Source organism: Chenopodium album, chromosome 6 (assembly GCF_948465745.1).
Source record: "Chenopodium album chromosome 6, dcCheAlbu1.1, whole genome shotgun sequence".
NCBI classification, from domain to species: domain Eukaryota; kingdom Viridiplantae; phylum Streptophyta; class Magnoliopsida; order Caryophyllales; family Amaranthaceae; genus Chenopodium; species Chenopodium album.
Window position 1 is genome coordinate 21794643 of NC_137839.1, and position 18576 is coordinate 21813218.

General features: G+C 34.1%; 2 long non-coding RNA genes across 2 annotated transcripts; both read left to right on the forward strand.

Annotated features, from left to right (window-relative positions):
• Nucleotides 1-932: 932 nt before the first annotated feature.
• LOC145634731 (uncharacterized) lies at nucleotides 933-3937 on the forward strand. The gene is made up of 3 exons (XR_014113515.1): nucleotides 933-1037; nucleotides 1364-2096; nucleotides 3350-3937. It is a non-coding gene; the product is annotated as an uncharacterized LOC145634731 (long non-coding RNA).
• A 581-nt stretch (nucleotides 3938-4518) lies between these two features.
• Nucleotides 4519-15721, forward strand: LOC145634732 (uncharacterized). The gene is made up of 5 exons (XR_014113516.1): nucleotides 4519-4726; nucleotides 4925-5043; nucleotides 5662-6039; nucleotides 8457-8571; nucleotides 15236-15721. It is a non-coding gene; the product is annotated as an uncharacterized LOC145634732 (long non-coding RNA).
• Nucleotides 15722-18576: the final 2855 nt, after the last annotated feature.

Below are 18576 nucleotides of genomic sequence, written 5' to 3' on the forward strand. Positions count from 1 at the left end.
TCTCTCTCTACTTTTTTGCATACCCAATGTCAATTTATTTTTTCAATGTACTTTAACTATTCTTATTTGTGTTTATTAATTCCCGTGAAAAATGTCCATAAGGGACTATCAAAAGGGGACGGAGGGAGTACCAAGTAGTATTGTATCAACAACTCGAGATGAGTAATTATTTTAGAGAATATACTCCCTCCGTCCCATAATATAGCTGTTGTTTGTGTTTTTTCACGGTATTTAAGAAATAGAAGGAGAAAGTAGATCAATTACATTATTAAAAGTGAAAAGTACCATCATTAACAAAAGTTAGCGGGAGAAAGTGAAAAAAAGTACTCCGTACCAAGCATGTGCAAAGTACAAGAGTAAATTAGGAAGCACAATGAATCTCTAACCCTTTAAAAAGAGGGAAGTTGCCCAACAGAAAAGGAATAGTGATATAAGTGTGTAGTCAATGAAATTCACTATTCATAACTTGCAAAATTGTGAGAGTTTGACAATTTTGCATTTGGGTGCAATTAGGGATGGCAGGTGGGTATAAAAATGCGTGTCCCGCGCAACACCCGCTTCAGTTGGTGCGTGTATGGGTACAAGCTTGGTGGGTATGTAGGCGGGTATGGGTATAAAAGTCATACCCGACGTGGATAGTGGGTAGGTAGTGGATTTTGAGCAATACCCGCCCAATACCCTCCTGACCCGCCCAATACCCGCCTACTCGCTTAATTAGCCGTATACCTGCCTAATACCCACCAACGTAAGACCTAACCAATTATTATTATTTTAATTTTAGTTTTTATTTTTAGGAAATAAGACTATAAGAGCCAAGTCAGCCAACCACTTATAATTATTATCAAAACCCTAATTCATATTTATTTCCTCCTTAGCCGTCTTCTATAGTTCTACTCATCTCACCCATTTTTGGTTTTTCACTACTCATTCCACTATTTTCCACTCATAATTCACTAACAAAGTTATTGAATCTAACAACAACGAAGTTGAATTGGACAAACAATTCTAAAGCATCGAAGTTCTCTCTAGATTTTGAGGTAATTCATACTAATTTTTCACTTTTGCTTTAAATCTTGACGAATTTTTATTAATTCCAGTAGAATTTATTAATTCGTACTTAGATCATTTTGTAATGCATGTAATGAATCATCTTGGCTTGATTACTACTAGTTTAGATAATATTCTGCCTTGGTTGTTTAATCTTTTGTGGAGCCTGCTGTGTCACTACTGTGAGCTTAGTTTACTTTGTGTATTTGGATTATCACTTAATATAATTTAGTTTTATTTTCTCCTTAAAAAAAACTGCATTGCAATTATTTGTATATGTGTATAATTAATTGTATATCTGTATAATTGCATATAGGAAAAAAAATGGAGAACAAAGGTGAAAAAACAAATGGTAATACCAAGTCTTCTTCCAAACCATCGACTACTGCAAGTTGTACCCCAAATACAATAGACAATGCAAAAGATAATTCTTAAGGAATGGAAGAGAATCAAGAGCAAACTAATTCGGCGGATCCTTACTAGTAAACATACTTCAAAGGCTTGGGATACTTTTACAAGAAAATGAGTCGGGGATGTAATAAAAGCATAGTGCAACTATTGTTTTAAGCAACTTGCTGGAGGATCAAGGGCGGAACAAGTCATTTGGCAGATCATGAAAGTAAATGTTTGAAGAAAAAATGCAAGGATCTTAAACAAACAAGGTTGTTTGGAACATTAAATAACCTTTCTGATAAGAATAGGACATTAACATTATTCCCATATGAGTTTCGCTAAGAAGATGGGAGACGAGACTTGGCAGAAATGGTATTTTTGCATGAGTACCCGTTGAGTATGGTACATGGTTTTAGGAAGTACTCTAAGACTCTTCAACCACAATTTAGAGTTCCTTGCCGCAACACAACAAAGAAAGACATCCTTCAAAGATATGAAGCTGAAAAAGAGAGTATTAATGCATTGTTAAGGAAGGTCAAAGGAAGGGTTGCATTGGCTACTGACATGTGGACAGCAAACCACCAAAACAAAGGTCACATGGCTGTCACTGCTCACTTTGTCGATAATACATGGAAACTCCATAGCCGGATCTTGAGGTATTATCTTCTTATGTTCAATTTCTTTCTTGGTTATAGTATTTTTCAACTTCAGATGTGCTTATTGCTTATATATGTGTTTTTAGACATGGTTTGGGACTTTGGTTTAATTATGCAAGTTCGTGTGTTTTTAATATTTTAATAAGTCTTATGTCTTATGTTGGTGTGGTTATTTGAGTTCATGTAATTTATATATTTTTAGGTTCTTATATGTTCCGGAACCTCACACGACCGATGTGCTTGCTAATTCTTTGAAAGAATGCATTCAATCTTGGAATCTTAATCTTAGATTGTCTTACATTATTGTTAATAACTGCACTACAAATAATGCAATGATGGATATTTTGCTTAGGGAGTTTCCTCATTGCTCATTGATGTTGCATGGACGTTTTCTTCATATGCGTTGTTGTGCACACATACTAAATTTGAATGTGCAAAATGGCTTAGCTTATGTGTTAAAAGAGGGTCTTGAAAGTGTTTCTTTTTAGACTGTCTCTCCTAAGAGAGTTCAAAAATTTGAACAAGTGGCTAAGCAAGTAATTATTGATTGTAAAAAATAATTAGTACTTGATTGTAAAACTCAACGGAATTCAACGTATGAGATGCTTCTAGTTGCTATGAAGTAAAGGGAGGTGTTTGTTGTGCTAAGTGCTCGAGATAATTTGTACAAAAATCCACCACTTATGGAAGATTGGGATAAAGATGTGAAAATATGTGAGATATTGCAAGTTTTTAATGATATTACACATCAATTTTCAGCCTCAAAATATCCTACTGCCAACATTTGTTTTCCTAGGATTTATGAGATTAGAATTGTTTTAACACGTTGGTTGATTTCCCCTACCACTTATATAAGAAATATGGTTGAAGTGATGATGGAGAAATAAAATAAGTATTGGTTTGATGTTAATGGTCTAATAGGTGTGGCAACTATACATGATCCTAGGTTTAAGATCGATTTTACTTTGCTAAGTTATGATCCTTTTGATGTTAATAATAAGGTCAATAGGATTTATGTTTTTTTTAAGGAATTGGTGGAAGAGTATGATAATAAAAATGAAATTAGTCGATCTAATAGTCAAATGTATTCATCTGATATTTCAAGTAATATGGGAAAAGGGTACATGCAAGAGTTTGCACAGTTTGTATCACAAGACAACAATAAATTTGGATTAAAATCAGATTTGGAGAAATACTTTGAAGCTGAAAATATTCCCCTTGTTGATGATTTTGATATTCTTAATTGGTGGAAGATAAATGGAAATAACTACCTCGTTCTTCAACAAATAGCAAAGGATATTATGAGCATACCCGTTTTTACTATTCCGTCTGAATCTGCATTCAGCACTAGTGGTCGTGTACTTGATCCTTATCGTAGTCGACTTCTCCCAAAGACCGTAAAGGCATTGATGTGTTCTCAAAAATTGGATTTGGGAAAATTATATATAAAGGTAATGTAGTCACTACTCCTATTAAAATTACTTATGTTGTTTTATTAAGATTAAGTTAGAATCCAATCTTTTTTTTATATTAGAATTTAATTTATGTATTTTTTGTTTATGCATGTGCGGGAAGTGCTGAATGTATTATGATGAGTGGAGATAATTGTGATGATGGCTATGATGATGAAATGGATTCGGGACCAAGTGGAGTTGTGCTTATAGATTTAGTTTTGCTTTAAACATTTATGGAGAAATATTTATGTAATTTATTTTGTATTTGTTATGATGTCGGACTACTTTAATTGCTTGTATTACAAATTAACTATATATTTGTAGCAATTTTGAGTGTATAATGACAATTTATATAAGAAATTTATATAAAAAACTGATATTTCGTTAGCGGGCAAAAGGCGGGTAAACGCGGGTGGTGAATATCCACTTGGGTGGTGGAGCGATTGTGTGTTTAGGTTTCTACCTGCTTAGGCGGGTGTGGGTGTTGAAAAATTACCCGTCCCGGGTGGCGGGTAGGTAGTGGGTATAAAATAGTTTGACGGGTGCGGGTATGTGGGAGGGGGTACCCGCACCCACACTGCCCAATTGCCACCCCTAGGTGCAAAATTTCATTTAATTTGTTAAGTCACCAAATTATACTTTCTCCCTAATTTCCTCCCATCCATTCATTTCCCTTCTTTTACGCTCTTCCTCGACCTCTTTCATTTGAGTATTCTGCTTTTGATTAAAAAAAAAAAAAAAGCATTCTCTATCTCTCTCCTCCCACTCTCAATTTCTCCACCATTGAAGCTGTATTCTGAGCCTTCTCTACTCCATTGACGCAACCCTTTAAAAAGAGGGAAGATGCCCAACATGAAAGGAATAGTGATATGAGTGTGTAGTCAATGAAATTCACTATTCATAACTTGCAAAATTGTCGGAATTTGACAATTTTGCATTTGGGTGCAATTTCATTTAATTTGTTGAGTCACCAAATTATACTTTCTCACTAATTTCCTCCCTTCCATTCATTTCCCTTCTTTCACGCTCTTTATCTTCCTATTTCATTTGAGTATTCTGCTTTTGATTAAAAAAAAAAAAAAAAAGCATTCTCTATCTCTCTCCTCCCACTCTCTATTTCTCCACCATTGAAGATGTACTATGAGGCTTCTCTACTCCATTGACTTAAATTCTGCAGTAAGATGTTTATCAAGTTATGAAATTATAATTTTAAGCTATTAACAACTAAATTAAGATTTGTATTGTGGAATTTCAGCTATTTTTTTTTATCAATCACCAAATATCGATTCTACAATAGAGTTCATTCTTAATTGAATTCAGTATCAATTTAGGGAAGAAATAAAATTAAGAGTTCATTCCTCTTTCCTGGTCTAGGTTGCCTTTCGATGCCCCCGCCCCACTCAAGTTATGTTCCTTCTTTTGGTGGATGAAGATTTTGGTCGGCATTGAAGATTAATCAGAGCTTTCCTCCATTGAATCAACTTTTCTTCCAGGTAGCGTTACTTCTATACAATCCTCGTGTATTAATTTGACAATTTAGGGTTTGATTTCATATAGTGTTTAATTTCCTATATAGTTTAATTTATAGTGCTTATAAAACTATATAATTGGGAAGTGGAACGATGGAGCTTGAGATTGATTTAAAGTCGAGAAATAGCAGGAAATATGACAAACTTTCTAATTAATTGTGAGGTATTTTTGTTTCAATTTTTTTAATTTTAATTTCTGTAATCGTTGTGCAATTCTCGGCATATTCCGCACCTTTTTACATGATATCAAGCTAACTAATGCTCTGTGATTAATTTATGGTTGGAAAAGTAAACAATCAGATGTTCAACACATCACACTTGATTAGTGTCGAGCTCCTCACTAATTAAATAGGAAGTATTTAATAGTAGTCATATAAAATTCTGGTTTTGTTAAAAAAAAAAAAAAAAAAAACAAAACAAAACAAAATTCTGGTCCTTTGTCCCTCACGAGGCATTCTACCTTGAGATGTTGGCAGAGTTTCATACTGAGCTCCAAGCTATACATTTGCATCTATTTGATATTCTCCTTTTAATTGATGATGTTTGTGAACATTTTCATTTGACTATTATTGCCCTATGTAGGCTCTTTGTCAAGACCATATTGATCCAAACAACATGACATGTGAGGTTGGGCATCTATCTTCCCCCTTTTCTCCTTTTGTGGAATCTTTGTACATTCCATGCATATTTTAGCTGCTGTGATATCCAGAGTAGACAATCGTAGAACGGTTCCTTTCCCCTATATTTTTCTTCTTCACCGTAAGTTTCCCTCTTTATCTCTTCTTTCTCACTAATTATCATTATCAATTTAATTCTTTTACTGCATTTCCTATATGATATTTGAAAATAATTTTATCAATTTCTTCTTAAATTTGAAATTAATTCAAAAAAATTTGTATTTTCCGCCGGTATCAATCACATGGAGTCCCTGGTGTTTCTCCGCTGGCATCAATAAGTAAGGTTAGATTTTCCCCCAAGTTTTGATAATTAGTTTCATTTAGTTATAGTCTTATTCTAATTTGTTAATCATTGGAAATGAAATGTAGTATTAGTTGAGAAATCATCAATATATGACCCGAGTTGAAATTATTTGAGTGAGTTGATGTAGTTCTTTGTGTGTGTGAATTGGTTAGTTGGCTTTTTCAAAGTTGTATTTATTTGTGCAAAAATCATTCATATACATTTTAATATGCAAGAATTTAAAAGATGGATTTATATATATTTTGCTATTGGATAGCTTTATAAGGTATCCAGATTTTAATTGTCTAATATGCATATGCCTATATTATCATCTCAAATTCTCAATAGCATAGTTAAGACTGACTTATTCACCTTAATTTCTTAGATTATTTGTGCCTTTACTTATTAAGAAAAGTTATGTTATACAGGAATATGGGTATGTACAAAACTTAAAATCACTACCACGTTATCTACACTTATCAAGCTATTAACAATAAAAAATTTTCAAAGTTAATTGTATTTATTTGTGCAAAATCATTCATATACAGTAAGAAACTTGCTTGTTTGGTTGATCAGATTGAGGGGGAAAAGCGAAATTGACTATAATATTTAGAATTGAGATGATTAACTAGGTTTAGATGATGATGAAGATGATGAGAAATTTGAATATGCTGAATTCTTGATACAAACATAATGATAATGATGTTAGTAATAGTGACTTGGTATGTTGGTTTATTAGAGTGTAAATAAGGAGAATACCCGTTGACTGGCAAACATTTTCTTTGTAGTTAGGCTATGTGTAAATATGTGTTAATTGAGGATGTTTAAACTGATCATTTGATGACCAAAAGATATAGGGGTTGTAGAGAAATATGAAAAGGTAATAAAACCACCCTATTTCCTTAGTGTGTGGTCAGTTAGTGGAGTTGAGAGTGGGAACCAAGTGAGAAAAGGAGGGGGTTAGAGCTAAACTATGTTGTTTTTCTTTCGGCAGTTAGGTCATCAATGACATTCTTTCAAATTTGATGTTATAAACTTTTGAGCTTTCTCCTCTATTAGATAGCATATGTCATTCTGTGGTAAATTTGCTCTCCTCTAAAGCAAGATTATCTTCTTTGGATTGTTAGCTCTTTGCTTGATTTCCTTTTTCCAGTTGCATATTTTCTCCAATTATTTGATTATTGAACCTGAATCTTTGAATCAATTTTATGAAATTTTTATCGACTTATAATTAGTCAAATTAAATTATGATGATACTAAGATTATTTCACTCAAGAAAAGACGTCAAATTGGTTTCCTCCATTGAAGCAACTTTAAGGTAATATGTTTTTATTTATTGTCGATTATCAATTTCACTATCTAGGGTTTTTGGCTAGATTTGAGTTTTTTTTTTTTTTCCGCTTTTTTAAGATTGGATGGTGGTTTTTTATATTTAAGAGTAACCAAAATGAATGAAAGAGAGGAATATAGAAATTATATACTATGTGATTTGTCAGACTTGTGAAGGTTTGGAAATGGGGATATCTATGTGAATATTTGCTTGTGGGAGGTTTTTTTTTCTCACCTTTATCAATGTAATACGTTAGATAAATTGAGAAGTTGCAGTATGAGATGGATGAATTTCAGAAAATGGCTATTGATAACCAAGTTAGAATCTTAGAAGGTAGAATCCTCCTCTCTTATGTTCAAGCCCTTTTCTGACACTGATTTTTGTTGTTTTGTGATTATGTGAGCAGAATTTGTAAAACTAATGGTCCACAATAAAGTATAACCCATTTCCTCAATTCTTGCCATTTGAAAAAATATATATTTTTTTTGGTATTGAATTGAAGCATTATTTGTTTGATTAATTGAGGTAAAAATGAAATCTGAACTTTGATGAATTTAGTATCAGGGATTTTATTTTGAATTTAGTGTTGAATTGGGTGTTAATATAATATTTTTTTGTATGATAAGTTACAGGAAAGGAAGTTAGCATGAATTGATATGCGCTTATGTATTAGTTATATTCACTTTTATAAGAATTAGATTTTGAATTTCATATGATTGTGTTCTTAAGAATGTCTTGGATTATATTCACTTTAATTATACTTCCTCCGTTTCTTTTTAGTTGACACATTTCTTTAGTCACGTTTGCCAATGCACTTATTCAATCATCAATATTTTTAATTATCGATAAACAAAAATTATGAAAAGTTGATACTTTTAATGTATATAACGTGACAAATCTAACAGGATCCCACATGACTATATTTTTCATTACGTATCAAGCACTAAACACGGTCAAAGGGAGGTGTGTGAATACTGCTAAAGTCAAAATGTGTCAACTAAATAAAAACGGAGGTAGTAGTTACTTTTGGAGAAAAGCTCACGAGTACATACTCATTGTTTGGATTCTTACTAATTGTGGGGAACAGCTCATAGGAGAAGTCATTAATGTGAAGAACTTGGAAGAATTTAGGAGTACATGTCAGTGGTGAGGGCGAGCAAGAAGAGGAGAGAATTTTACCAAGCAAAAGGTTAGCAATTGAGGTATGTAATATTTACTCTGTAGTCCGTACAAATTACAAAGCATGAAATTGGGTGGTTGGTAAACTAATACAAATGCTTTAGTGTATAATTTCCATTGTTCTTTGAGTGAAAAAAAGTAATGTGAAATAATGCTTTATTAAGAGTTCCAGAGATACGAATATAATCATAGGATGGTAAATAAAGCATATGTCATCAAGAAGCATATTATGTTGTGGTATGAAGTTACGGTCTTTTCTTATAACCATAATCTCTTAATTAAATTTTAGTTAGCTTCCCGTAAAAAAAAAAAAAAAGTTAGCTATTGTGTTTATAAACAACCCTAGGTCTGGAATTTCTGATAAATAGATTATCATAAAAAAAATTTCAATTAGTTTGATGATAATTTACTCGAAAGCTTGTATATTTGACAAAAAAAATCTGACGTATAGCTGTAAATTATGTTATGGTTGGTCTATAAGAGGAGTCGTTATGGTGTGGAACGTGGAAGAATATAGGAGTGTTTTGGTCTTTGTTACATGGTATTTATAGCAAACAAGTGAGAAATGAAGCTTCTTTCCTATTTCTCTCTCGTGCTCTAGTAGGAGTATTAGCTAATCAATCTTGAGAATTGAAACTACTTTTGAGCAAAAAAGCAACAAAATGTGAGAATTTTATCCTATGGGGTCATTTAATGTTTGTGTTTTTTCCTTCATAAGTGATAATATTGACTCTGTAGTTTTTCTATGAGATTTAATTTTTATGACTTTAGATGAAGGAATAAACATGGCTAATCTTTGCGTGTTTGTCAAACGATATTATTGATGCTTTAATGGATGCATTGTGTCTTTATCAATCATGGTCCAATCCCTATCCATACCCATTAAAAAGAGGGAACTTGTCAAAAATGAAGGTTGGAGGAAATAAAAAAAGTAGTGTATTTTAGCACAAGTTTATGCTTTGTCGAATGCGTCGCCTTAGTATAAGTAATTTTCGGATGTTTGGGAAAAAACATTGCTAAGAAATGTGTTTAATTTTAAACTGGGTTTTTCTACAAAACTATAGGGATGCGGTTTTGTTTTGGGTGTTTTTGTCTCTTGGGAGAGTTACAGCTCGAGGACTAATCCGACTACGCATGTACCTGCAAAAGAACGAAGACTTTAGGTGTTTGGAGCTCCACCTCCGACGATCAAGTTAGTACTTGAATATGAGTAGGAGAAGGTGCGAAAAATGAATTGAGATCTTCTCGGATTCCGAGATCAGGTGCTCTCTGATTTGAGAGATTGTAGGGTAGGTGTAATAAATGATTGAATGTGTCCCAAAATTGGGGGATATCTCCCTATTTATAGGGTCATTAGGGAGCGTGCCCACTTTTAGGTCATTTGACCTAGATTTGGTGGGTTGTGCCGTTACGCGGCATTCTTGGGAATTGGGCCTTGAAGGCCGCAATTATGGAAAGCATCTGAGGTTGACACTTGTCAGCTGGAAATTAGCCCAAATGGTCCTGCCTATGCTTGACACGTGGCCCTCTCTAATTTGTCCACATGAACAGGGTATTTTTACCCAAAACATTTGCCCCTCACAGGTGGCACGTGGCTGGCCACGTGACGCTTATGACATGCGGCATTCAGGGAATGGTGAACAGTAAAAACTATTCACCTTCTAGGGTATGACTGGGATGCCCCCATTTTTACCCTTCTATAAATAGAAGGTTTTACCCCCTCTCTCTCCTCATTTCACACCAAAGCATTTAACTTTTTAGAGAGAGAAAGAGGTTTCGCTGCCTGAGGCAACGATTGCCTGGGAGGATGATATTAATAATGCCGACAACTATTTCGGCTGCTATGAAGCCGTGATCAAAGTTGGCCTCCGCCTTCCCCTTCTCAAAGGGATTAAGAAGATTTTGAAGGGGTATAACTTGGGCGTTTGGCAGCTTACCCCCAATTCGTGGATAAACATTCTAACTTATATCGCCGCCTGCAAGTTTCAGGACATAGAGCCTAGTTGCTCGGCGTTTGCTCATATGCATTATGTGAGCCGCGCCCCAGGCGGGTATTGGAGAATTTATATCTTTGTTGTGTGCAATTATTAGATAAATAAATGGATCAAATAATGGAGATGATTAAGTTCGTACATTTAGGTCGTCGTTTTATCATAGCTAGAGGTACTAATGATCTTTGGACTAGTAAAAAAGCCTAAAGCCCAATTAGACGAATCCTATAAGGTCACACAAAGGGTCTAGATCGGGCACGAGAGGACGAGACTCATGATGGGGCTCGTCCCCTAGTATGGCCGGCCATGAGGAGTAAGGTTGAAGGTTTTGGGCTTCTTAACCCTAGTCTAGTTATAATGTGATTATAAATAGACTAGGTGCCTAGGATTTGTAGTATGCATTTAACTGATCAGTTTGATCAAACCCTAATTAGCAAACACGATACCTAGCCCTCTTAAACTCTCCTCTCTCTCACGACTCTCTCCTCCTCCCTTGTGCCAGTGTGGTGGTTCGTGGTGGTCGGCTTAGTCCAAGAAAGGTGGTGATCGCGGTTTTCCTCAATCACTCGACCAATCTAGTATTGGTGGACGACTCGTTCAAAGCTTGTGGACTAAGTTGAGGAGCAACGCTTAGGGATCTATTCTCTCCTTGATTTGTCAATCAATTGCTATGTGGAATTTACGCTTCAAAAGGTATGATTACGTGTCTTGTGTGTTATGCATGTGATCTTGGGATTAGGTACTTGATTGAATATGATTCATGATTTTTCACCGCGTAGTACCCGCAAACTCCTACAGTGGTGTAGGCGTCGCTCGAAGTGCACCTACGTTAAAGCATGTGTGAATATGCTTGGCACTCATAGGAAGTGGGAATTGACATATACGATTAGGGACAAGGGAAGTAGGGAGCCGCCAACAAGTTTTTAAGGAACTTGTAAACCGTTCACGGATCATTTAAGGCAACCATGAATAAAGGGACAACGATTGACCTGTGAAGGTTACACCTCATTCATAATCCATGAGATTACTAACTCCATATGGTTCGGAACCACGAAAGGAGGATCGGGGATGATGGTACGAAGTGAGTCATGGAGTCACATTCGCCCGTATTGGCCTCTATTCGATTCTTATAGTGAAAAGTGATTCCTGCGATCTCAAAGGCATACAAACAAAGATTCAATATGTTACAAACTATTATTAAGCTAAATTAGTTGAATATTAATGCAACACATAATTCTAAAATATCGTGACCACTTGATTAAACAATAAGATTAAAAAGGAACCTAAACCGGTTGTCCAAATTATCTTATTAGGCGTGATTTTCAATTACATATTCCCTTTAAACATGCAATATGGTGATAAAAAAATAATAATAGAATAAACATTAATATTGGAAGAAATTTAACAATAATAGCGTTAGTCAAATCAAATATAAATAAACCTAATCATGATACTAGCAATAAGAAAATAATAAGAGTAATTAAGTGAATCAATTACTCACTTTCCGCGTTTCCTTGAATTTCTACATCATGAATAAACCGTTAGTAACTTCAATAAAAATATAAATCAAATGAAAATTAAATTAAATTAAAATTAGAATTGATTTTGTCCAAACCCTCAGTTATTTGTACCTTTCACACCTTGGTTTAAGGACAGAGCCCCGGTTAAGTATGGACTCCTTGGAGTGCTTAAAGGAAGGAATAGTGAAAGAATGGGGAGGCTAGTGTTTAGGATAAACAGGGAGAAGAGAATTATTTTATGATCAAGCTTGTTGATGAATCAAAAAGGGGAGATATGACCTCTATTTATAGAGAAAAAGGAAGGGTTGAAAAAACAAGATAAGATCCGAATTAAATCGGAATAAAACTCGATAGACTACAGTTTTTGCAGTTTTGTTTTTATCATATATTTTGATCCATAAATTGGAATAAGATAAATAATATTTCGTTGAAAATATCTTGAAGTCTACTTTCTAACCCAATTAGAATCAGATTAAAATATTTTGTAAAATAAAATCTATGGCCGACATAGTGAGACGGTGTCAGTTTTGGATAGAGTTTGACATTTTATTCATATCTTTTCCGTTATAGCTCGGAATTGATATTATAATATATCATTGGAAAGATAATTTCAAGGGCTATACAACCATATGAAATTTGGATAAAAAAATATGAGGAAAAAAAATAATATCTGACTATCTTTGAACGTCTTTCAATTCGGATAGAAATAGGATTTTCAAAAAGAAAAGTTTTATTCATTTCAAACTCTTTAATCTTATCTGTTCAAAAATTATAATTAAGATATTTTAGAAACTTATAGAAGCTTATAATTAATCCTAATTGGTTTAGGAATGAGATTATATAATTTGGACCCTCTACATGATCATTGGGTCGTAGGTAAGGTGGGCTTAGGTTCAATTTGGGCTCAGTTTAATATTTTTGTCATAACTTATTCGTTATAACTCGGATTTGGGCTTATAATATATCATTGGAAAGTTCTTTTCAAGACTCATCCAACTATTCAATCATTGAACCCAGATAATGGACCAAAATAAACTTGATTAAACGTTTTTATAAAAACGACACAAAATGAATGATTTTAAAGGACACGAAATGAATTATTTTGGGTTTAAAGGCACGAAAAGAGGAAAATAAGTTATGGTTTGGGGAAATGGGCTAGGAATTGGGTTGGTATATATATGGATTTAAGCACTCCAAAGATTAAATACTCAACCCGACCAATAATGGTGGTGAAAGGTTGTTCATCATCGGGTTTGGTTTTGGAGAGACATTTTTAGATGTCTACAAGTGGTATCAGTTATCCTCTTGCATGAACGCGCTTGATCATATTAATATGATTAATTTAAAATTCATGTTAATTTTATAATCAATTAAGAGGGAGAAAATAATTTAATTATGGTTCAATTGTTATATTTAATGTGATTAAACTTTTAAAATTGATTAAATGTGATTTAATTATGCTCAAAATGTCCATGAAGAGGACCGAATTAAGCCCTAGATCATAAAAAAATATTTTGAACCATAGAACCGTAGTTTCGATTTTTCGAAAAACCCTAACCCTTATTTCAAATTATTTCGAAAATTCATAGCCCTAAAATATGATTTTATGCTTGATCTCGATTTAATTCGAATTATTTATGTTTCATAATTTTAATCCGATTGATTTATGCATAAAAATGTTTTGTGTATGATCATAGATTTAATTTTAAGAGTTAGAATAAAACAGGGATTAATTTTATTATGAACCCTAATTTTAAAGTTGAATGTTGATTTAATTTTAAATTATGGACTGATTTGTTTTAATTTTTTATAAAAGTTATTTTAATTAAATTGAAAACCAAAAATAAATAAATATAGTTTTAAGGTCAGCAGTCGCGGCTTGGTGGCGCAGCCATGGTGGCTGCCGACCTGGTGGTAGTCCAAGATGGAGGGGAGGGCGCGGTCCAAGGTGGCTGGGGCAGCAACTGTGCAAGCGTTGCGCGTTGTTACCGTTGCTACCATTGCTACGGGGTGCTGCTGCCTTGCGGCAATGGCTAACCTCGGCTAGCCAACCACGGTGGCAAGCAGCCGTGTCGTACGATTTTTAAAAAAAATTCTGTTATTTTGGATAAAATCGGTTTTATTTTGGATAAAATATTTTATTTTAGGATAAAATCAAATATTCAAAAGTTGTTATATTTGATATTATCCATATATAAAGTTGTTAAATTGGTAATTATCCATAATTAAAGTGGTTAATTTTGGATAAGATTGATTAGGATATTCTGAGCATATTGCAAAAGGATAATAATTGATTTAAATAATGTGATTATCCATTAATAGATTAGGATATAATAAATTTTAATTATTTGATTGGCTAATAATTAGGATAGAATCTCCTAAAGTTTTTAGGATAATCATAGAAGATTAAATATTATTTTTCACTAGTACAAAAATTGAATTAGACACCCCTAATTTGCCACCTGTTCAACCTAAACCAGGGGGAATAAAAATGGGCGGGGTTTGGGTGAAGGTAATTGGCACTGGTTCAAGCCAATATGGCACCGGTTTAAACCAGTGGCAATTGAACCGGTGCAATTTAAAAAAAAAAAAAAAAAAACGCCCTTATCTCTCCCCTTCCATTCTTCCTTCTCTTTCCTTTTAATTTCTCATCCTTCCCTCCTCTTTCGAAAATGCAAAACCCTCCACGTACTGTGCATTCCCCTTTTCCCTCCACCACAGCCGCCACCTTCAACGCCGACCACGTGCATTGCCAGATGTTCGAAAACCCTCCACCGGTGTCGCATTCTCTTTCCCCTGTCCTTCTCTTTCCCCTTTCTTTCTCTTTCATTTTTGGACAACTCCACCACAGCCGCCTCCACCACTCCACCACTGAGGTTTTTCCGTCCAGCTTCAAGCCGCCGCGCCACCACCGAGGGCCATCCTCTGCCCTCAATCTCTCCTCCCCTTCCACCTCCAACTAGGATAAGTTTTAATTGTTTTGTTAAAATTTGAACAATTATTTTAAAATATGTACTTATATTATTTTCAATTGCATTTTGAATAATTTTTAAGAAAATTAAAGTTAAGGTTCAAATATAATTTTACTCTAATTTTTCTGAATTTTTGGTTGTTTTTTGGGAAATTTTGAATAAATTATAAATTCATGCTTTGTTCATTGTAAATTTTAAATGTAGATGCTCATGTGTTGGAGGGCGTTGGTGTGAGTTTTGGGGTTGTTGTAAGGGATGCTTTAGGGACCCTGCTGCTGGCTGCTGTGAAGAGAATCGAGGCAAGGTGGTATCCAGAGATGGCAGAGCTGCTGCCTATGGTGTGTCTTAGGTGAGAAGGTTCTGTTACTCCGATGTGGTTTTAGAATGTGATGCGCTGAGCGTTGTGAATGCAATCACAGACAATTGTGAAGGGCTGCTCCTATTTTCTTGCATTATGATGAAGTAGTGTTGGCTAGTTCTTGTTTTAGTTCTTTTAACTGTATGCATGTTAAGCGTAGTGGGAATGTTCTTGCTCATAGTGTTGCTCGATGGGATACTAATATCTCTTGGAGCGCATTTGTATGTCTCCTTTCCCCCAAAGCCTTGTAATTTTGGCGGAGATTGATTTGTGCTAATATAATCCCTCTTTGCTTGTTTTCAAAAAAAAAAAAATAATAAAAAAAAATGTTAGTGACCTTGTTCCTTTGTTGAAATTTTGTATGTTTTAATGGGTAATTTAGGTTGATTTAATGAGTAATTTTGAATATATTAGAGATTAGTAAAAGTGTTACTTAATTAGTTGAATTTTGTTATGTGTTAATGGGTAATTTTAGGTTGTTTTAATGGGTAATTGTGAATATATTAGAGAATTAGTGACCTTGCTACCTAGTTGTGAATAAATTAGAGAATTGTGAATACATTAGAGAATTGTGAATAATTTAGAGAATAGTGAATAATTTAGAGAATTGTGAATAAATTAGAGAATTGTGAATATATTAGAAATTTAGTGACCTTGCTACTTAGTTGTGAATAAATTAGTGAATTGTGAATACATTAAAGAATTGTGAATAATTTAGAGAATTGTGAATAAATTAGAGAATTGTGAATAAATTAGAGAATAAGTGACCTTGCTACTTAGTTGTGAATAAATTAGAGAATTGTGAATACATTAGAGAATTGTGAATAATTTAGAGAATTGTGAATATATTAAAAATTTAGTGACTTTGTTACTACGGTGGAAGTTCCCCAACAAGAAGGTGTCCATAAGTGTTCTAAACGGAGATCTAGCAAAGAGAAGTGGTAAATTCCCGAGCACTTAGTTAAATCACCTTTATTTTCTTGTTTAAAAGGACTTTAATTAATTAATTAGTGTTGTTTGATCACTTTTAAAATAATTAATTAATCAATTTCACATAGTATCTTGCGTTAAATAAAGACTAGAATTGAATTAAATAATAGTTGGTTGATCACTTAAGCCAAAGAGAATCTTGTTTATTTATTGTTCTTTAACGAATATTATTAAATAAGAATAACGACTTTTGCAATGTAATTCCTACGTGAATTAAGGCATGTAAATAAAATCAACTAACATATTTTTAGGTATCACGTTGCATATATTGTTTGGTGATGAAATTGTGAAAAAGGAAGAGCTAGTAGAGGCCGTACTAGGGCTAGAATGACGATTCCCCTCTAAAAGGAACGTTATCTTAGTACCCTCGCTCCCGAACTCATTTATGGTTTATAGACCAATTTGGGCATGGGTAAACTTATGATTTGTGCTAATTTTTCCATGAACTCCACAAGGAAGAAAGGCATGAACGAGGTTTATGAGTTTTTCCTAAAACTTTTTGGCGACTCATACTTGTTTCTTATAAAAAAGCGTGATGATAGTTACAATTCTAATTCAAGGTCCCCTAAACAGTCAGGAAATCAAATCCTACTACACCTTAACAAGTGTAAAGTCCTAGGCTTTTAAGTGGCCAAGGGCATTTAAGGAGAGTACCCCTTACGATGGGATCACCCTCCTTACACATACTAAAACTCATAAATTTATAATCTTTTATAATCTAAACATACTTTCAAACCATAATAATATAATTTAGAACAAAATTTTAAATAGGTTGAACCTTTACACAATTTAATTGAGATAATAAAGCAATAAAAGAAATAAAGGAAGAGAGAGAGAAGAGGGGCGAACGACAGCAGCAAGGTGGTGTGTCGGGTGGCTGGAGGTGCGGCTGGCGGCAGTAAGGGGGGCGTCGGGTTTTGCTGGCAGCAGCTTCAGGTTTCCTCTTTTTTTTGTCGTGTGAATTGAGGGAGGAGAAGGAGTATAAGGGTTTTTATTTTCTTCTGTTTCACGTGACCTTGAAAATGTTAGAATGCCTGAGAAGGCTGAGGTTGCTGCCACTGAGCCTCCTGAAACGGCTGAGAAGGCCGAGGCTGCCGCTGTGTTAATTTGGATGAAATACTACAAGAGGGGGGGTGAATTGTAGTATGTTCCTAGTGCCTACTTTTCGCGGAATATAAAACTGATTGCTGTTAGGAACTTAGACAATGCAAAGCGGATTTTACGAGGAAACCATCCAGGGCCCAACTGGAAGTAAAACCTCGACCCTACCTTAGGGATTTCAAACACACTTCACTATAATAGGGCAAACACCAAGTTACAACCTATTAGACACGGACCTTTATTTCACAAGTTCCTCACTGGACTTGCTACTTGATAGGACCCTATCCTACCCAATCTAAGTACCACACTTAGATTCACTCGTACCACCAAAGTACTACACGTACTGCCAAAGTACAAACTACTTGTACCACCTAAGTACAAAACTACTCGTACTACCAAAGTACTACCCACTCGGCCTCACACTAGAAGCTCAATCGGCCTCACCTAGAAGCTTATACATTGCACTCTTACAAAATAATTATAACGAGAATCCTCACGAACTCTCACACCCCAATACATAAAACACTCAAAACCCTTTTTCCCAATTACAAGATCACAAAGAATAACTCTAAATACATAGCAATGAATAAAGAGATAAAACTAATATGCTGGACACTTCAAGATCTGTCTGGAACTTACTGGACGAACTGTAACCGGAACCTGACTGGAACTTCGACCTGGAGGTTTGACTTAGCTTCGTGGTGAAGGATGAAACCATTAAGTACGACCACTAAGCTTCATCAGCCTCGACTTTGAATGAATACATATGAGCATATTTATAGTACACCCAAATTATTCTTTTCGTAAAAGATAAGTTTTATTAAAAGATAAAAATAAAAGATATTTTCCAAAAATAAGTTTTCCAAAAATATATCTTTTGTTAAGAATATATTCTATCAATAATAATAAGATATATTTACCATAAAATTAGATTTTATCTAAATCTTATATTTTCCAAATATATTAATATATCTTTTAACAAAAGATATACTTACCATATCTTTTTACAAAAGATATACTTGCCATATCTTTTTATAAAACATATACTTACCATATCTTTTTACAAAAGATATATTTACCATATCTTTCAACAAAA